This window comes from Oncorhynchus mykiss, chromosome 26, assembly GCF_013265735.2.
Source record: "Oncorhynchus mykiss isolate Arlee chromosome 26, USDA_OmykA_1.1, whole genome shotgun sequence".
NCBI classification, from domain to species: Eukaryota; Metazoa; Chordata; class Actinopteri; order Salmoniformes; family Salmonidae; genus Oncorhynchus; species Oncorhynchus mykiss.
Window position 1 is genome coordinate 39,370,754 of NC_048590.1, and position 21,516 is coordinate 39,392,269.

At 40.1% G+C, this 21,516-nt stretch overlaps 1 protein-coding gene across 3 annotated transcripts in view; it reads left to right on the top strand.

The window, feature by feature from the left end:
• The first annotated feature begins 4,488 nt into the window (after positions 1-4,488).
• Positions 4,489-21,516, top strand: part of LOC110506127 (protein unc-13 homolog C) — a 223,531-nt gene continuing 206,503 nt past the window's right edge. For 2 of the 3 annotated variants that reach the window (XM_036964589.1, XM_036964590.1), the window contains exon 1: positions 4,489-5,411. The gene's annotated coding sequence lies outside the window, so the exon portion shown is untranslated. The remainder of the gene's footprint in view (positions 5,412-21,516) is intronic. The other variant, XM_036964591.1, reaches the window with a different exon arrangement.

Consider the following 21,516-nt stretch of genomic DNA (forward strand, 5'->3'; position numbering starts at 1 on the left):
TAGTGTTGATGTGTTTATCAGTCTAGACATGGCTTCTGGAAGGAGAGGTTAGTGTTGTTGTGTTTATCAGTCTAGTCATGGCTTCTGGAAGGAGAGGTTAGTGTTGTTGTGTTTATCAGTCTAGTCATGGCTTCTGGAAGGAGAGGTTAGTGTTGTTGTGTTTATCAGTCTAGTCATGGCTTCTGGAAGGAGAGGTTAGTGTTGATGTGTTTATCAGTCTAGTCATGGCTTCTGGAAGGAGAGGTTAGTGTTGTTGTGTTTATCAGTCTAGTCATGGCTTCTGAAAGGAGAGGTTAGTGTTGTTGTGTTTAACAGTCTAGTCATGGCTTCTGGAAGGAGAGGTTAGTGTTGTTGTGTTTATCAGTCTAGTCATGGCTTCTGGAAGGAGAGGTTAGTGTTGTGTTTATCAGTCTAGTCATGGCTTCTGGAAGGAGAGGTTAGTGTTGTTGTGTTTATCAGTCTAGTCATGGCTTCTGGAAGGAGAGGTTAGTGTTGTTGTGTTTATCAGTCTAGTCATGGCTTCTGGAAGGAGAGGTTCGTGTTGTTGTGTTTATCAGTCTAGTCATGGCTTGTGGAAGGAGAGGTTAGTGTTGTTGTGTTTATCAGTCTAGTCATGGCTTCTGGAAGGAGAGGTTAGTGTTGTTGTGTTTATCAGTCTAGTCATGGCTTCTGGAAGGAGAGGTTAGTGTTGTTGTGTTTATCAGTCTAGTCATGGCTTCTGGAAGGAGAGGTTAGTGTTGATGTGTTTATCAGTCTAGTCATGGCTTCTGGAAGGAGAGGTTAGTGTTGTTGTGTTTATCAGTCTAGTCATGGCTTCTGGAAGGAGAGGTTAGTGTTGATGTGTTTATCAGTCTAGTCATGGCTTCTGGAAGGAGAGGTTCATGTTGATGTGTTTATCAGTCTAGTCATGGCTTCTGGAAGGAGAGGTTAGTGTTGTTGTGTTTATCAGTCTAGTCATGGCTTCTGGAAGGAGAGGTTCGTGTTGTTGTGTTTATCAGTCTAGTCATGGCTTCTGGAAGGAGAGGTTAGTGTTGATGTGTTTATCAGTCTAGTCATGGCTTCTGGAAGGAGAGGTTAGTGTTGTTGTATTGATGTTTGTTTGAGGTCAAATATGGTTCATAATGTTTGTTTATTTAACCTCTATGTAACGATAAAGATTCCTTTGTGATTAGTAATGTTTGTTTATGTAACCTCTATGTAACGATAAAGATTCCTTTGTGATTAGTAATGTTTGTTTATTTAATCTCTATGTAACGATAAAGATTCCTTTGTGATTAGTAATGTTTGTTTATGTAACCTCTATGTAACGATAAAGATTCCTTTGTGATTAGTAATGTTTGTTTATGTAACCTCTATGTAACGATAAAGATTCCTTTGTGATTAGTAATGTTTGTTTATGTAACCTCTATGTAACGATAAAGAGTCCTTTGTGATTAGTAATGTTTGTTTATTTAACCTCTATGTAACGATAAAGATTCCTTTGTGATTAGTAATGTTTGTTTATGTAACCTCTATGTAACGATAAAGATTCCTTTGTGATTAGTAATGTTTGTTTATGTAACCTCTATGTAACGATAAAGATTCCTTTGTGATTAGTAATGTTTGTTTATGTAACCTCTATGTAACGATAAAGAGTCCTTTGTGATTAGTAATGTTTGTTTATTTAACCTCTATGTAACGATAAAGATTCCTTTGTGATTAGTAATGTTTGTTTATGTAACCTCTATGTAACGATAAAGATTCCTTTGTGATTAGTAATGTTTGTTTATGTAACCTCTATGTAACGATAAAGATTCCTTTGTGATTAGTAATGTTTGTTTATGTAACCTCTATGTAACGATAAAGATTCCTTTGTGATTAGTAATGTTTGTTTATGTAACCTCTATGTAACGATAAAGATTCCTTTGTGATTAGTAATGTTTGTTTATGTAACCTCTATGTAACGATAAAGAGTCCTTTGTGATTAGTAATGTTTGTTTATGTAACCACTATGTATTGATAAAGATTCCTTTGTGATTAGTAATCTAACATGTTGATCTTCTGTCTTGTGTCTCCAGTTAGTTTACTGATTCATAACTAATTTAATTATATTTGTTTATTTGTCTATACGCATGTTACGCAAGAATGGGCCAATGCCTAACTCTCATGTTTCTAACTAGTGGAAATATATTGGCTCTTATTGGAAGAAAAATAACATTGAGTTGGCTGTGATGTTGATGTCACATTTTTGAGGTTTTGGCACTGTTATTTTATAATTTTATTCCTGATCTGACCAGTAGGTGGTGAGCAGTAGCCATGTACAGAACCCCAACCCTTCTCCCTTTTCCCCCTCTACCGGGGGGGGGGGGGGGGGGGGGGGGGGGGGGCGCGAGAGAGAGAGAGATGGGGTGGTGGATGGAGAGAGAGAGAGAGATCGAGAGAGAGAGAGATGGGGTGGTGGATGGAGTGAGAGAGAGAGTGATAGAGAGATGGGGTGGTGGATGGAGAGAGAGATATATAGATGTGGTGGTGGATGGAGAGAGAGAGATATAGGGGGTTGGATGGAGAGAGAGAGAGAGAGAGAGATATGGGGGGTGGATGGAGAGAGAAACAGAGAGAGAGAGAGATATGGGGGGTGGATGGGGAGAGAGAGAGAGAGATATGGGGGGTGGATGGAGAGAGAAACAGAGAGAGAGAGAGAGAGATATGGGGGGGTGGATGGAGAGAGAGAGAGAGAGAGAGAGAGAGAGAGAGAGAGAGAGAGAGAGAGAGAGAGAGAGAGAGAGACTGACTGACTGTAGTAATGCTAGTGTTAGTGGGTGTGATTATAGTGATGGTAAGTGGGTGGGGCTGAGGTATTGTGACTCTCTGTGCAGCCTATGGAGTGTGTCACACCCTTTTATATTGAGCTCTGACTCACAAGGATTTACCAGGGTTGAATCAGAGACATGCTTCCAAGGCGTTGCCCCTGTGAATACTATAGCAGAGATAGTCTGATTTTATTTAAACATTTATTACTGAACAGCAATTACATTTGAAAATAAACCACCATGTGTTTTGCAAATGGTTGGTCACAAATGTCTCTATTTTAAAATCCAATATCATTATGTCCAATAATATATTAATCTGTCAATGAGTAGAATTTCTAAACTGCATCTCATGATCTTAATAATGTTTAACACATCATAATAATTCATAATTAAATAATTTGCATTTCAAATTAGTGATCATGTATGATGAAATGTCCAGTAAGCACCATAATTGGATGATGTGTGTTTGTATGTATGTATGTATGTATGTATGTATGTATGTATGTCTGTATGTATGTATGTATGTATGTATGTATGTATGTCTGCTGTCTGTGCTGTGTGTGTGTGTGTGTGTGTGTGTGTGTGCTGTGTGTGTGTGTGCTGTATGCGTGTGCTGTATGTGTGTGTGAGGAAGAGAAAAGAAGAGGGGATGAGGGGAGAGGATGGGAGGAGAGGAAAGGAAAGGATAGATGGAGAAGATGGGAGGAGAGGAGAGGATATATGGAGAAGATGATAGATGGAGAGGAGGGCTAGATGATGGGAGGAGAGGAGAGATGGGGAGGAGGGTTAGATGATGGGAGGAGAGGATAGATGGAGAGGAGGGTTAGATGATGGGAGGAGAGGATAGATGGAGAGGAGGGTTAGATGAAGGGAGGAGAGGATAGATGGAGAGGAGGGGTAGATGATGGGAGGAGAGGATAGACGGAGAGGAGGGTTAGATGATGGGAGGAGAGGATAGATGGAGAGGAGGGTTAGAGTTAGATGATGGGAGGAGAGGATAGGTGGAGTGAAGGGTTAGATGATGGGAGGAGAGGATAGATGGAGAGGAGGGTTAGATGATGGGAGGAGAGGATAGATGGAGTGAAGGGTTAGATGATGGTAGGAGAGGATAGATGGAGAGGAGGGGTAGATGATGGGAGGAGAGGATAGATGGAGAGGAGGGTTAGAGTTTAGATGATGGGAGGAGAGGATAGATGGGGAGGAGGGTTAGATGATGGGAGGGGAGGATAGATGGAGAGGAGGGTTAGATGATGGGAGGAGAGGATAGATGGAGAGGAGGGTTAGATGATAGGAGGAGAGGATAGATGGAGAGGAGGGGTAGATGATGGGAGGAGAGGATAGGTGGAGTGAAGGGTTAGATGATGGGAGGAGAGGATAGATGGAGAGGAGGGTTAGATGATGGGAGGAGAGGATAGATGGAGAGGAGGGGTAGATGATGGGAGGAGAGGCTAGACGGAGAGGAGGGTTAGATGATGGGAGGAGAGGATAGATGGAGAGGAGGGTAAGATGATGGGAGCTAGTAGAATGGTGTTGGTCTGACTGAAGGTCTCACTACGATTATGTACCAGAGTGAGAGTGACCTGTCTCTATCTCTCTCTCTCTGTGTCTGTGTGTGTGTATGTGTGTGTATGTGTGTGTGTGTGTGTGTGTGTGTGTGTGTGTGTGTGTGTGTGTGTGTGTGTGTGAGGAGGGTATATAGCAAAGCCCCTTCCCCTCAAAATAATTTGCACACACTCACATTATCCAATGATGGCGCTCACTGACAATGTAATCACACACACACACACACACCAAGCCTCTTCCCATCCTCATTCCCAGCTCACCCTCTCTCTCTCTCTCTCTCTCTCCTGTCACCACATGTGAGCCGTGGCTATGAGCTCATTACTGTCAGCCAAGTGCAGTGAGCAGGGAGAGAGACACTGCTGCTCCCTCATCTCCTCTCTGGTCCATCTGAGGGGCTCTAACAGCCCAGCAGGAGATACCAAATCTGGGCAGGAGCCTTACCACCTCCCCCTTTCTGTCTGCTGGATCCCCTGGGCCAGGCACTGCGTGCTTAGGGCGTGTATGTTTGCACGTGTGTGTGTGCGAGAGGAACCAAGTCGGTCACACAGACAGCAGGAAAACGAGCCTAGACAGCATCCATCTACCATCTACCACATCAGAAGGAGAGGAGAGCGGGAGGAAGGAAGAATAGACTGATTGCTGGTGCTGCAGACGGAGGCATGGAGGAGAGGTGTGTGTCAGCCATGTGTGTGTAGAGCTGAGGCGTCAGTCACGGGTTCTGGCGGACGGACAGTCGGAGGGAAGGAGGACTGGAATGTGGATGTTGCCTGCCTGTCAGAGGGAAACGATGCTGTGAGCTGGGGCTTAGCAGGCAGATCTCTCTCTGTGTCTCTTTCTCTCCTCCCTGCACACAGAGGAAAGAAACATTAGCTGCTAGCTCCATCTCTCCGCTGCTCTGCTCAGCCGACGCTCTATCTCTCTCTCCCTCTCCTCTCGCATCCCTTCATCTCTCTGCTCCAACCACAGTCTCCCTGGAAATTATCTCACACTGGATGTTGCAGTCAGACACTGCTCTGCTCGCTGAATAGCATCGACTTGCACTAGGAATTTACTAATCAGGTATTTATGCATTATGTATGTGTTTATAGTGTGTGTGGGCATGTGTGTATGTATATATGTATATACAATGGTATGTATGTGAATGTGCCTGTTTGAATTGAGAGTGTATCCTTCTTGTTGCTTCCTCCCCTCCCCCTCCCTCTCGCGGCTTGCAGGCTCACATTCATGTGGACTTTTATGGTTCTATGATGGAATCATCACCCGCTATTCTAGAATTGCACATATCTGTGGAGGATGCAGTCAGATGGCATGTTGATTTCATCACGATTCTCAATCTAGTTATTCTTTTAGACAAATACTGATGCAAATATCTGCAGGTAGCGCACATCTGTTTTTCCCTCTCTCCAGTTTGCAATTTCACACGCTATCTTTTCAGCATCAATGAGAAGACATGTGAGCTGCTCTGTGTGTTTCACACTAGGAATATCAGATGAAATATTGTGTGTGTCAGGCTGGGCAAAAGGCACGGAGATGTTCTGATTCATTAAGAAAAATAGGCTTCTGAGAGAGAGAGAGAGCGAGGGAGAAGAGAGAGCGAGGGAGAAGAGAGAGAGAGGGAGAAGAGAGAGAGAGGGAGAAGAGAGAGGGCGAGGGAGAAGAGAGAGAGGGAGAAGAGAGAGAGAGGGAGAAGAGAGAGAGAGAGAGCGAGGGAGAAGAGAGAGAGAGGGATGGAGAAGAAAGATAGAGAGGGAGAAGAGAGAGGGATGGAGAAGAAAGATAGAGAGGGAGAAGAGAGAGAGAGAGAGAGAGAGAGAGCAAGGGAGAAGAGAGAGAGAGGCAGAAGAGAGAGAGAGAGAGAGAGAGAGAGAGGGATGGATGGAGAAGAAAGAGGGAGAGGGAGAAGAGAGATAGAGGGAGAAGAGAGAGAGCGAGAGAGAGAGAGAGAGCGAGAGAGAGAGAGAGAGAGAGAGAGAGGGAGAAGAGAGAGAGAGGGAGAAGAGAGAGAGAGGGAGAAGAGAGAGGGCGAGGGAGAAGAGAGAGAGGGAGAAGAGAGAGAGAGGGAGAAGAGAGAGAGAGAGAGCGAGGGAGAAGAGAGAGAGAGAGGGATGGAGAAGAAAGATAGAGAGGGAGAAGAGAGAGGGATGGAGAAGAAAGATAGAGAGGGAGAAGAGAGAGAGAGAGAGAGAGCAAGGGAGAAGAGAGAGAGAGGCAGAAGAGAGAGAGAGAGAGAGAGAGAGAGAGGGATGGATGGAGAAGAAAGAGGGAGAGGGAGAAGAGAGATAGAGGGAGAAGAGAGAGAGCGAGAGAGAGAGAGAGAGAGCGAGAGAGAGAGAGAGAGAGAGAGAGGGAGAAGAGAGAGAGAGGGAGAAGAGAGAGAGAGGGAGTGAGAAGAAAGAGAGAGGGAGAAGAGAGAGAGAGGGAGAAGAGAGAGAGAGAGAGAAGAGAGAGAGAGGGAGAAGAGAGAGAGCTTGGAGGGTCTGGTGGGTTGAACGTTATGGCAACGTTTTGGTTGGATATCTCAACGTGGTTTGGTTATGTGAACGTTACATGAACATTATAGCAGTGTTCCTCAGTGCATTCTGTCTGGAGGTAATCCAGTGTAATCTAGGTTAGCAGCTGGTAGATAGTACAGCATATAAATGTAATTACTAGAGACAGTATAGACTACACTGTCAGAGACAGTCTATAGGTTAGATTACTAGAGAAAATGTATAGGTTAGATTAGTAGAGGTAGTATATAGGTTACATTACTGTAGACATTATATAGGCTAGATTACTGGAGATAGTTTATAGGTTAGATTAGTAGAGATGGTATATAGATTAGATTACTACAGACAGTATATACATTAGACTACTAGAGACAGTATACAAGTTAGATTAGCAGAGACAGTATATAAATTAGATTAGTAGAGACAGTATACAGGTTAGATTACTACAGACAGTATATAAATTAGATTAGTAGACAGTATACAGGTTAGATTAGTAAAGACAATGTACAGGTAGATTAGTAGAGACAGTATATAGGTTAAATTAGTAGAGACAGTATATAGGTTCAACTAGTAGAGACAGTATATAGGTTAAACTAGTAGAGACAGTATATAGGTTAAATTAGTAGAGACAGTATATAGGTTAAACTAGTAGAGACAGTATATAGGTTAAACTAGTAGAGACAGTATATAGGTTAAACTAGTAGAGACAGTATATAGGTTAAATTAGTAGAGACAGTATATAGGTTAAACTAGTAGAGACAGTATATAGGTTAAACTAGTAGAGACAGTATATAGGTTAAACTAGTAGAGACAGTATATAGGTTAAATTAGTAGAGACAGTATATAGGTTAGATTACTAGTGACAGTATATAGGTTAGACTAGTAGTGACAGTATATAGGTTAGACTAGTAGTGACAGTATATAGGTTAAATTAGTAGAGACAGTATATAGGTTAAATTAGCAGAGACAGTATATAAGTTAAATTAGTAGAGACATACTGTGTTATACAGTATGGCCAATATACCACAGCTAAGGGCTGTTGTTATGTACGACGCAACGTGGAGTGCCTGGATACAGCCCTTAGCCATGGTATATTGGTCATACAGTATATCACAAACCCCTGAGGAGCGTTATTGCTATTATAAACTGGTTACAAACATGTCTTCTACCGCTGCTGTCTTCTACCGTACTTCCCATTCTCTTTGCTGATGATACCAATTAAATTTTATCACACAAAAATGTTGATTCACTAATTAATGAAACCAACTCAGGCATGGACACATTTTCTGAATGGTACCAGATAAACAAATTATCTCTGCATTCTAAAAAATCCAACTTTTTTGTTATCATTAGTAAGAACAAGAAATATTGTAAAATAAATGGCCAGAATCTTAATTGTTGGGAATGAAATGGAGCAAGTCACATCCAGTAGATTCCTCTGAGCTCTAATTGATGAAAGTTATCCTGGAAAGATCATATTACACTTGTCTGCAGCAAAGTGATGAAATCTGTTGGTATCATCAGAAAGATTAGTGGTCAGGCTTGCTTCCTAACTGTAAACTAGCAACCTCCTCTAATTACCTGGAACCATCTGCACCTTTGTTTAAGAAACTCAATATCTTGTCTATTTACAACATTAATGCACGCCAATTATGCACTTTCATCTACAAATACTTCCCAGACAGTTGAACTAAACCCTTCAATGGATTCTTCCAGGTTCATTCTGAAATCCATCTGTATAACACAAGACACTGTGATAACCTTCACCCTACCCACTGCCACACCTCACATAGTCAATTCTCTATCAGATACAGAGATGCCATACTCTGGAATTCTCACATTGCCAAAACATCATCATCCCTCAATAACTCCAAGCGAAGACTGGAGGTCAGCCTGATGAACCAAACTACTCAGTAATCTCCTCCACAAAGCATAACACTCACACTCAAGTGCACACACACATTTTGGGGAGTATTTTTTTCATCTTTACAGATCAATTAATTTATACATTTTTAATTAGTAGGTTTTGTTATCTGTTTTAATTTTGGTACTTATGTGTTGTATGTATTATTTTGGTACTTCCGTGTTGTATATATTATGTTGGTACTTATGTGTTGTATATATTATTTTGGTACTTATGTGTTGTATATATTATTTTGGTACTTATGTGTTGTATATATTATTTTGGTACTTATGTGTTGTATGTATTATTTTGGTACTTATGTGTTGTATATATTATTTTGGTACTTATGTGTTGTATATATTATTTTGGTACTTATGTGTTGTATATATTATTTTGGTACTTATGTGTTGTATGTATTATTTTGGTACTTCCGTGTTGTATATATTATTTTGGTACTTATGTGTTGTATATATTATTTTGGTACTTATGTGTTGTATATATTATTTTGGTACTTATGTGTTGTATATATTATTTTGGTACTTATGTGTTGTATATATTATTTTGGTACTTATGTGTTGTATATATTATTTTGGTACTTATGTGTTGTATGTATTATTTTGGTACTTATGTGTTGTATATATTATTTTGGTACTTATGTGTTGTATATATTATTTTGGTACTTATGTGTTGTATATATTATTTTGGTACTTATGTGTTGTATATATTATTTTGGTACTTATGTGTTGTATGTATTATTTTGGTACTTATGTGTTGTATATATTATTTTGGTACTTATGTGTTGTATATATTATTTTGGTACTTATGTGTTGTATATATTATTTTGGTACTTATGTGTTGTATTTATTATTTTGGTACTTATGTGTTGTATATATTATTTTGGTACTTATGTGTTGTATGTATTATTTTGGTACTTATGTGTTGTATATATTATTTTGGTACTTATGTGTTGTATGTATTATTTTGGTACTTCCGTGTTGTATATATTATTTTGGTACTTATGTGTTGTATATATTATTTTGGTACTTATGTGTTGTATATATTATTTTGGTACTTATGTGTTGTATATATTATTTTGGTACTTATGTGTTGTATATATTATTTTGGTACTTATGTGTTGTATATATTATTTTGGTACTTATGTGTTGTATATATTATTTTGGTACTTATGTGTTGTATGTATTATTTTGGTACTTATGTGTTGTATATATTATTTTGGTACTTATGTGTTTTATATATTATTTTGGTACTTATGTGTTGTATATATTATTTTGGTACTTATGTGTTGTATATATTATTTTGGTACTTATGTGTTGTATATATTATTTTGGTACTTATGTGTTGTATATATTATTTTGGTACTTATGTGTTGTATATATTATTTTGGTACTTATGTGTTGTATATATTATTTTGGTACTTATGTGTTGTATGTATTATTTTGGTACTTATGTGTTGTATATATTATTTTGGTACTTATGTGTTGTATATATTATTTTGGTACTTATGTGTTGTATGTATTATTTTGGTACTTATGTGTTGTATATATTATTTTGGTACTTATGTGTTGTATATATTATTTTGGTACTTATGTGTTGTATATATTATTTTGGTACTTATGTGTTGTATGTATTATTTTGGTACTTATGTGTTGTATATATTATTTTGGTACTTATCTGTTGTATATATTATTTTGGTACTTATGTGTTGTATGTATTATTTTGGTACTTATGTGTTGTATGTATTATTTTGGTACTTATGTGTTGTATGTATTATTTTGGTACTTATGTGTTGTATATATTATTTTGGTACTTATGTGTTGTATATATTATTTTGGTACTTATGTGTTGTATATATTATTTTGGTACTTATGTGTTGTATATATTATTTTGGTACTTATGTGTTGTATGTATTATTTTGGTACTTATGTGTTGTATAGTGTTTGTTGTGATGTGGTTTCATAAAAACACTTTCATGAAAAAACCTTTTTCCAACCACACTGTTTAAAAAGAATCTGTACATCACTTGTTTTCTTTGGTGCAATTAAATAAATCATTAGAGCAGTAAAAACAAATGCCTTGTCATATATGGTCTGATATACCACAGCTGTCAGCCAATCAGCATTCAGTGCTCGAAAAACCCAGTTTGTGATAGTAGATATTTAACACTAGATATGTAGTCTGTAGATGAGGTGATCTCCCCATTACTATTGAAAGCGTATTAAAACTCATTCAGGATTGGTGGGTCCCCTGTGGGACGGTTGAGCTAACGTAAGCTAATGCGATTAGCATGAGGTTGTAAGTAACAACAATAGTTCCCAAGACATAGCCGTATCTGATATTGGCAGAAAGCTTAAATTCTTGTTAGTCTAACCGCGCTGTCCAATTTACAGTAGTTATTACAGTGAAAGAATACCATGCTATTGTTTGAGGAGAGTGCACAGTTTTGAACATGAAAAGTTATTAATAAACAAATTAGGCACATTTGGGCAGTCTTGATACAACATTTGAACTTTGCACATGCACTGCTGCCATCTAGTGGCCAATATCTAAATTGCACCTGGGCTGGAATAATACATTATGGCCTCTTGCATTTCAAAGATGATTGTTTGTGTTATCTTTTACCAGATCTAATGTGTTATATTCTCCTACATTCCTTTCACATTTCCACAAACTTCAAAGTGTTTCCTTTCAAATGTTACCAAGAAAATGCATATCCTTGCTTCAGGGCCTGAGCTTCAGGCAGTTAGATTTGTGTATGTCATTTTAGGTGAAAATTGAAAAAAGCGGCAGATCCTTAAGAGGTTTTAAGCATCTAGGGGTAAAAAACGCTGTATCAATCCAGTCAAGGATAGAGCTGTAGTTACAGCACATGAATTAGACTGGTAGATATACAGAATAGAGATTAGACTACTAGATATACAGCATAGAGATTAGACTGCTAGATATACAGCATAGAGATTAGACTGCAAGCTATACAGCACAGCGATTAGACTGCTAGATATACAGCATATAGATTAGACTGCAAGATATACAGCACAGCGATTAGACTGCTAGATATACAGCATATAGATTAGACTGCAAGATATACAGCATATAGATTAGACTGCTAGATATACAGCATGTAGATTAGACTGGTAGATATACAGCATATAGATTAGACTGCTAGATATACAGCATGTAGATTAGACTGGTAGATATACAGCATAGAGATTAGACTGCTAGATATACAGCATATAGATTAGACTGCAAGATATACAGCATATAGATTAGACTGCTAGATATACAGCATGTAGATTAGACTGGTAGATATACAGCATAGAGATTAGACTGGGTGGGTGTGCTGTGCTAATGATTACTGTGATAGTGGATGGGCGTGGGGCTATTATCACTGTTCTAGTGATGCGTACGCATACACACAGGCGTGCACACACACACACACACAGACAATCCCGCTGACATTATCCCCCCCTACACTCACACACTTATACACTTGACACCAGACGTCAAGGGGCATGATATTACACTGATCATCATGTTTCTCCATCAATTGAATTCATGTGGTGACGGATAGAGAGCAGTCGGGCTGTGACTCAGGTGTGTGAAAGAGAGGGAGAGCGAAAGGGAGAGACACCAAGAGAGAGAGACCGAGAGAGAGCGGGAGGGGGAGATAGAGAGGGGGGGAGAGAGAGAGAGAGAGAGAGAGAGAGAGAGAGAGAGAGACATGAACCTGCAGAGTCCCCTAAGCAAGCTGGTCCTGGGGCTCTGTTCACAAACAGAAACACACCCCACAGAGCCCCAGGACAGCAACACAATTATACCCAACCAAATCATGAGAAAGCAAAAATATAACTACTTGACACATTGGAAAGAATTAACAAAAAACAGAGCAAACTAGAATGCTATTTGGCCCTAAACAGAGAGTACACAGTGGCAGAATACCTGACCACTGTGACTGACCCAAACTTAAGGAAAGCTTTGACTATGTACAGACTCAGTGAGCATAGCCTTGCTATTGCAAAAGGCCGCCGTAGGCAGACATGGTTCTCAAGAGAAGACAAGCTATGTGCACACTGGACCTCGTAAAATTACAATTGACTCAGAATACGGCAGCACGGCTGGTCCTTAAATGTACACGGAGAGCTAACATGAATATTATGCATGTACATCTCTCATGGCTCAAAGTGGAGAAGCAATTTACTTCATCATTACTTCTTTTTGTAAGAAGTGTTGCTGAATGAAAGGAAGTGTCTGTTTAAACTACTAGCACACAGCTCAGACACCCATGCATACCACACAAGACATACCACCAGAGGTATCTTCACCGTCCCCAAGTCCAGAACAGACTATGGGAGGCACACAGTACTACATAGAGCCATGGCTATATGGATCTTTATTCCACATGAGGTAACACCTTAAAATGCACCTTATGGAACAGTGAGGACCGTGTAGAGACACACAGGCACAGACACACATACACATCATAAGACATGCACTCTACACAAACGTACACATGGATGTTGTATTGTAAATTGTATATAACTGCCTTAATGTTGATGGACTCCTGCCTTGGCAGAAGCTAATGGGTATCCTTAATAAATACAAATACAAACATAGGATTCACCAGTGAATTAGCTGTGACTCGGGTGTTTTAGATCAGCTCTGATAAGCAGTCAAATATATATTTAGACTTTCTGGTTTATTTAGGAAGCTAATCTTGACTATGGGTTGTTGTTTGTCAAGATAATTATACCATTCCAATTTCAAGTCTATATTTCTTGAAAAGATGGAGTTATTTCAGAATATTAAAGACAGCTGGCTGCCTCACTGATCCAGCTTTCTGGAACAGCCCTCATGTGACATCTGTCCCATCTGCTGATTGGCTAGGAAGCCATGTTAGTAATCAATCTGTGATTAGCTGTTTTGGTGAAAAATGTCTGCCATCTCTCTCTCTCATGCCCACAGATCATTGCCCATCTAATTTGATTATATAAAAATCTCTCCTGGGTCCCATAAAGATATTTGCATATGAAGTTTTCCTGAGGGAGAGAGAGGGAGAATGTTTCATTTGTCAAACCCTAACTTGCCGATTCGGATGTAGCATTTCATAAAGGGAAACTCAGCTGTTTAATATGAACGTTGAGTCGCTGTATCACTCCCAGATTCCCAGATACATAGTGCTCTGTGGTCGAAGGCTCTCTTTATGATCAAAGCTGAAACAGCCACAAGAGTCAGAACAGACTACAGTTACAATATCCACTAAGTCAAAGTAGTCACAGTCAGAGCAGACTACAGTTACAATATCCACTAAGTCAAAGTAGTCACAGTCAGAGCAGACTAGAGTTACAATATCCACTAAGTCAAAGTAGTCACAGTCAGAACAGACTACAGTTACAATATCCACCAAGTCAAAGTAGTCACAGTCAGAGCAGACTACAGTTACAATATCCACTAAGTCAAAGTAGTCACAGTCAGAACAGACTACAGTTACAATATCCACTAAGTCGAAGTAGTCACAGTCAGAGCAGACTACAGTTACAATATCCACTAAGTAAATGTAGTCACAGTCAGAGCAGACTACAGTTACAATATCCACTAAGTCAAAGTAGTCACAGTCAGAGCAGACTACAGTTACAATATCCACTAAGTCAAAGTAGTCACAGTCAGAACAGACTACAGTTACAATATCCACTAAGTCAAAGTAGTCACAGTCAGAACAGACTACAGTTACAATATCCACTAAGTCAAAGTAGTCACAGTCAGAGCAGACTACAGTTACAAAATCCACTAAGTCAACGTAGTCACAGTCAGAGCAGACTACAGTTACAATATCCACTAAGTCAAAGTAGTCACAGTCAGAGCAGACTACAGTTACAATATCCACTAAGTCAAAGTAGTCACAGTCAGAGCAGACTACAGTTACAATATCCACTAAGTCAACGTAGTCACAGTCAGAGCAGACTACAGTTACAATATCCACCAAGTCAAAGTAGTCACAGTCAGAGCAGACTACAGTTACAATATCCACTAAGTCAAAGTAGTCACAGTCAGAACAGACTACAGTTACAATATCCACTAAGTCGAAGTAGTCACAGTCAGAGCAGACTACAGTTACAATATCCACTAAGTAAACGTAGTCACAGTCAGAGCAGACTACAGTTACAATATCCACTAAGTCAAAGTAGTCACAGTCAGAGCAGACTACAGTTACAATATCCACTAAGTCAAAGTAGTCACAGTCAGAACAGACTACAGTTACAATATCCACTAAGTCAAAGTAGTCACAGTCAGAACAGACTACAGTTACAACATCCACTAAGTCAAAGTAGTCACAGTCAGAGCAGACTACAGTTACAAAATCCACTAAGTCAACGTAGTCACAGTCAGAGCAGACTACAGTTACAATATCCACTAAGTCAAATTAGTCACAGTCAGAACAGACTACAGTTACAATATCCACTAAGTCAAAGTAGTCACAGTCAGAGCAGACTACAGTTACAATATCCACTAAGTCAAAGTAGTCACAGTCAGAACAGACTACAGTTACAACATCCACTAAGTCAAAGTAGTCACAGTCAGAGCAGACTACAGTTACAATATCCACTAAGTCAAAGTAGTCACAGTCAGAGCAGACTACAGTTACAATATCCACTAAGTCAAAGTAGTCACAGTCAGAACAGACTACAGTTACAATATCCACTAAGTCAAAGTAGTCACAGTCAGAGCAGACTACAGTTACAATATCCACTAAGTCAAAGTAGTCACAGTCAGAGCAGACTACAGTTACAATATCCACTAAGTCAAAGTAGTCACAGTCAGAGCAGACTACAGTTACAATATCCACTAAGTCAAAGTAGTCACAGTCAGAGCAGACTACAGTTACAAAATCCACTAAGTCAACGTAGTCACAGTCAGAGCAGACTACAGTTACAATATCCACTAAGTAAACGTAGTCACAGTCAGAACAGACTACAGTTACAATATCCACTAAGTCAACGTAGTCACAGTCAGAACAGACTACAGTTACAATATCCACTAAGTCAAAGTAGTCACAGTCAGAGCAGACTACAGTTACAATATCCACTAAGTCAAAGTAGTCACAGTCAGAGCAGACTACAGTTACAATATCCACTAAGTCAACGTAGTCACAGTCAGAACAGACTACAGTTACAATATCCACTAAGTCAAAGTAGTCACAGTCAGAACAGACTACAGTTACAATATCCACTAAGTCAAAGTAGTCACAGTCAGAGCAGACTACAGTTACAAAATCCACTAAGTCAATGTAGTCACAGTCAGAGCAGACTACAGTTACAATATCCACTAAGTAAACGTAGTCACAGTCAGAGCAGACTACAGTTACAATATTCACTAAGTCAAAGCAGTCACAGTCAGAGCAGACTACAGTTACAATATCCACTAAGTCAAAGTAGTCACAGTCAGAACAGACTACAGTTACAATATCCACTAAGTCAAAGTAGTCACAGTCAGAGCAGACTACAGTTACAAAATCCACTAAGTCAATGTAGTCACAGTCAGAGCAGACTACAGTTACAATATCCACTAAGTAAACGTAGTCACAGTCAGAGCAGACTACAGTTACAATATTCACTAAGTCAAAGCAGTCACAGTCAGAGCAGACTACAGTTACAATATCCACTAAGTCAAATTAGTCACAGTCAGAACAGACTACAGTTACAATATCCACTAAGTCAAAGTAGTCATAATAGTGAGGGTACAGTAACTAAAGAGAGTTTAGAAAAAAATACATCTTGTTTACGCGGTGTCTAACAGTACAATATTTACAGTGGTGTCACAAGTCAAAGAACAGTCGGAATAGTACAACAAAGTACAGTCACCCGAGACAAAGTACAATGGTCAGAGTGGTCACAATGGTCAGAGTGGTCACTATGGTCAGAGTGGTCACTATGGTCAGAGTGGTCAGAGTGGTCACAATGGTCAGAGTGGTCACACTGAGGCTTTGATTATATAGATGGTGCTAAGTTATATGGTGTTACAGTAGAGCGTTTAAAAAAAGAGTGTGTTAAAATAGACTTGTTAAAGCAGACAGCGTTATAATTAAGGAATAAGGCACGAGGAGGTGTGGTATATACCACGGCTAAGCACTGTTCTTATGCACAATGCAACGCGGAGTGCCTGGATACAGCCCTTAGCCATGGTATATTGGCCATATACAACAAACCCCCGAGGTGCCTTATTGCTATTATAATCAGGTTACCAACGTAATTAGCAGTAAAAATAAATGGTATATGGTCTGATATACCACTTCTGTCAGCCAATCAGCATCCAGGGCTCGAACCACCCAGTTTATAATGGAGTGTTGATAGCTACGTGTCTAATCTTTGTTTTTGGCGTCAGTTCATAAACTCACACTGAGGTCTTGATTATCTCTGTCTGGCTTCCTGGAGCTCACTTTCAGACCTGCTGATTGGGTAGCTATAGATCAGGGGTGTGGCAAGCTGTGGTAGTGTGGCCTGGGGATTGGCTACGTACAGTAAAGATCAGATTTTCTTCTCTTCTCCTACCCTTTGCGCTCTCATAAAGACCCATATAAAGACTAATTCTATTAGAACAGTCCAATAAACAGATCGAATAGAATAGAAAACAATAGAATAGAATATTATGGAATAGAATATAGTACATATGTGATTGTATTCTATGTTATTTTTGGTTACAAATAATATGTACATAACAAGAAAGATAAGTGTAGAGTATTTTATCCCAGACCCAGAGGATAGCACATGAACGTAGTAATGAAAGCGATTATTTCCAAAGTGGTTCTCCTGGGACAGTGAGTGCTTTGAGGTCCAGGAGTGATAGGCTCAATCTGGGTCTGGAAAAGGAGCCCTGGACTGCAGGTCTGTCTGGCCAGAGTCCAGGCAGAACATCCCAGGGATGAGTGGTGACCAGGGTTCCGTCCCAAATTGCCCCCTGTTCATTACATAGTGCACTACTTTCGATCCTAGCCCTGGTTAAAAGTAGTGCACCATGTAGGGAATAGGGGGGTATGTGGGATGGAGCCCTGGAGAACAGGAGAACCCTGACCTCTCAGAGAAGACAATTGCATTACAGTCACATTACATTGGAGAAGGAGCAGTGTCAATCAGTCACAGCCCAGCACTGTGTGTGTATCCAAAATGGCACCCTATACCCTATATAGTGTACCATAGGGCTCTAATTAAAAGTAGTGCACACTACAGTATATAGGGAATAGGTGCCATTTGGGACCCATCCTGTAACAGATCTTAGTACACATCTGTAATGACAGTTGTTTCCCTTTATATTATATTAGGGACGACACTTTCTGAGGTTCTGGTTGCAGGCTGCAACTTTGTAATACCAACTCTTATATTGACTATACAACTAGAAATATTTCATATCACCAACATTTTACTAAATGGAAAATGTTTGTTTTTTGCAAGGGTTCATGTGTGCAATATGTGGGCTGTATTTGTAGCCTACATAGACTTTACACGGAGGTTGTATGTTCATTCTACAGAAACGTAATCCTTACACCAGGCTTTTTAGCTCCTTACGTTACTAAATACACTGAAAAGAATGGAAACGAAACTTTCAACAATTACAGTTCATTTAAGTAAATCAGTCAATATAAATTAATTATTAGGCCCTAATCTATGTAGTTCATATGACTAGGAATACAGATATGCATCTGTTGGTCACTGATACGTTAAAAAAAGTTGGGGCTTGGATCAGAAAACCATTCAGTATCTGCCTCATGTCCTTCACATAGAGTTGATCAGGCTGTTGATTGTGACCTATGGAATATTGTCCCACTCCTCTTCAATGGCTATGCGAAGTTGCTGGATTTTGGCAGAAACTGGAACACGCTGTCGTACACGTCGATTCAGAGCATCCCAAACATGCTCAATTGGTGGTGACATGTCTGGTGAGTATGCAGGCCATGGAAGAACTGGGACATTTCAGCTTCCAGGAATTGTGTACAGATCCTTGCGACATGGGGCCGTGCATTATCATGCTGAAACATGAGGTGATTGCGGCGGCAGTGGGCTTCAGGATCTCGTCACAGTATCTCTGTGCATTCAAATTGCTATCCATAAAATGCAGTTGTGCCAGTGGCCATCGAAGGTGAGAATTTGTCCACTGAAGTCAGTTACGAAGCCAAACTGCAGTGAGGTCAAGACCCTGCTGAGGACGACGAGCACGCAGATGAGCAGTTTGTGCAGAAATTCTTCGATTGTGCAAACCCACAGTTTCATCAGCTGTCTGGGTGGCTGGTCACAGATAATCTCGCAGGAGAAGAAGCCGGATGTGGAGGTCCTGGTCTGGCGTGGTTACACGTTGTCGGTTGGACATACTGCCAAATTCTATAAAACGTTGTTGTAGGCAGCTTATGGTAGAGAAATTAACATTCAATTATCCGGCAACAGCTCTGGTGGACATTCCTGCAGTCAGTATGCCAATTGCACGCTCCCTCAAAACTTGAGACATCTGTGGCATTGCATTGTGTGACAAATTTTAGAGTGTCCTTTTATTGTCCCCAACACAAGCTCCACCTGTGTAATGTATAATCAGCTACTTGATATGCCACACTTGTCAGGTGGTAGAAGAGAAACGCTCACTAGATTTCTGTGTGTATGGAACATTTCTGGGATATTTTATTTCAGCACATGAAACATGGGACCAACACTTTACATGTTGTGTTTATATTTTTGTTCAGTACACATTGAAAAGCACTTTGAGAAAGTAACATCTGAAATAATCTCCTAGCTATCACCATATAAAGTAGCATGCCTGTTGAATGCAAAATGGTCTGTTGTTGAAGCCAAGTGACCCAGCCCATGTTGTTAGACCTGCTGGCTCACAGTCACAGCCCAGCAGTAAAGGCTAATGCTGATGCTATGTTTCACAGACCATTTCACGTGAGCATTGTGTGTGTGTGTGTGTGTGTGTGTGTGTGTGTGTGTGTGTGTGTGTGTGTGTGTGTGTGTGTGTGAGAGAGAGAGAGAGAATGTCTCTGTGGTCACAAGGCTATGAATGCATAAGTGGTTAAACCCCTGAACTAATGTGGAGCAGCTGCCGACTTAAGATCCACAACAGTCCCCTCTCACTGGCTGCCTCTCCTGGCCAGTGACAGTCAATCACAACCAACATCTCACAGCTAGCCAATCACATCCAGCAATTCAAATCTGCTTGTTCACAGCTAGCCAATCACATCCAGCAATTCATAGCTACTCGCTCACAGCTAGCCGCTCACAAGCCAATCGCTTCCAACCAATCGAATAAAGCCACTCCTAGCTAGCTGCTCACAGCTAGCCAATCAGATCCAGACCCCCCTCGCCAGCCATTCACCGGTAGCTAATCATGGGGGGCCTGATTCGGGATTGAGATAAGCGTGCACAATTTGGACCTTCGTGTAAGGCATGCGTTGATGTTGGACAATGGGAGACTTAAGTGAAAACTCAAGATAAGTGGGGTTCATCCCTGTGTTGCTCAGTCAGGGCACCTAATCCCACAGTTCTGGTGTAAATCTGAATTGGCACACTATTCCCTTATTCCCTTAGTATTGCAATACTGTTAGCTAAAGCCCTCAGCCCTGTTATTTCAATGATTGAGGTGCTCTACTTCTGCCTTAGAGCACTATGGCAATAATAAGACCTTTACTTCAATGATCAACTCTCATAATGTAAATCATAATAATGATAATATGTACAGTATTTCCCCCATACCTTTCTATAATAGTGATCTTTGTGAGCCAGAATAGAAAGCACCAGCCTCTGGGGGCATGGTGTGTAATGGGTCAGAAACAGAACATATCTCAGTCTGCCCCAGTAGAGGTACCAGGACTGATCTGGGTCAGGGAGTAATGACGTTACTATATCGAACACGTCAAACCATGCATACTCAGTACTATCTAGACCCTGTCACTGGGTTCAGACCCACTCATTTCACTGAGTCTCTAATTTGAGATGAATAAAATATAGCTAGTTATTTTATCCTGATTAACACAGTGTCAGAGTGTGGTTAGAGTGTAATTGTGTATTTAGTATGTGGGGACATTGTGTGTTGGAGCATTATGATGTGTATGTGTGTGTGTGGTGTGTGTGGTGTGTGTGTGTGAGGTGGTGTATCAGAGCATTTTAACTACTGAAGTAATTATAGCCTGCCTCCTGCTGTAAAAAGGATGCATATAAATGTGGCCATTGGCTCTATTGACAGTGAGAAATCCATACACACACACATACACACACAGCCTACACATTCACGCAAACACACACGCAAGATATGCATTCACGCACATACACACGTATGCAGACATATACACACAACTACACACAACACACACACACACTTCACCATAAAAGCACTAGCAGAAGATTCTAATGGTGGACAGTCCACTTAAATTGATTTTTATTGTGATGCATGGACCTCTTACTTTATTTTACCCAAATTAAATCAAGCATACTCATTGGTTGTGGATTGTGTGAATCCCATCCTACTACAGTCTTTGACAGTGAGCCTGTGACGATTTTCCCAGTGTGAATCTGTAGATATTATGGATTTTTATGTGTGGCTCACTGGGTTTCACCTCAATGATATCAGATTAATCCTTCTACATGATAAGAGCATTGCTGTTTTCTTGTTTTTCGCAATCCTAATATCTCTGTGTGCTATATTATCTGATGATAAAGTATCTGTGTCCTAGCACACCAGTGTGCTAGTATCTCTGTGTGCTAGTATCTATGTGTGCTAGTAT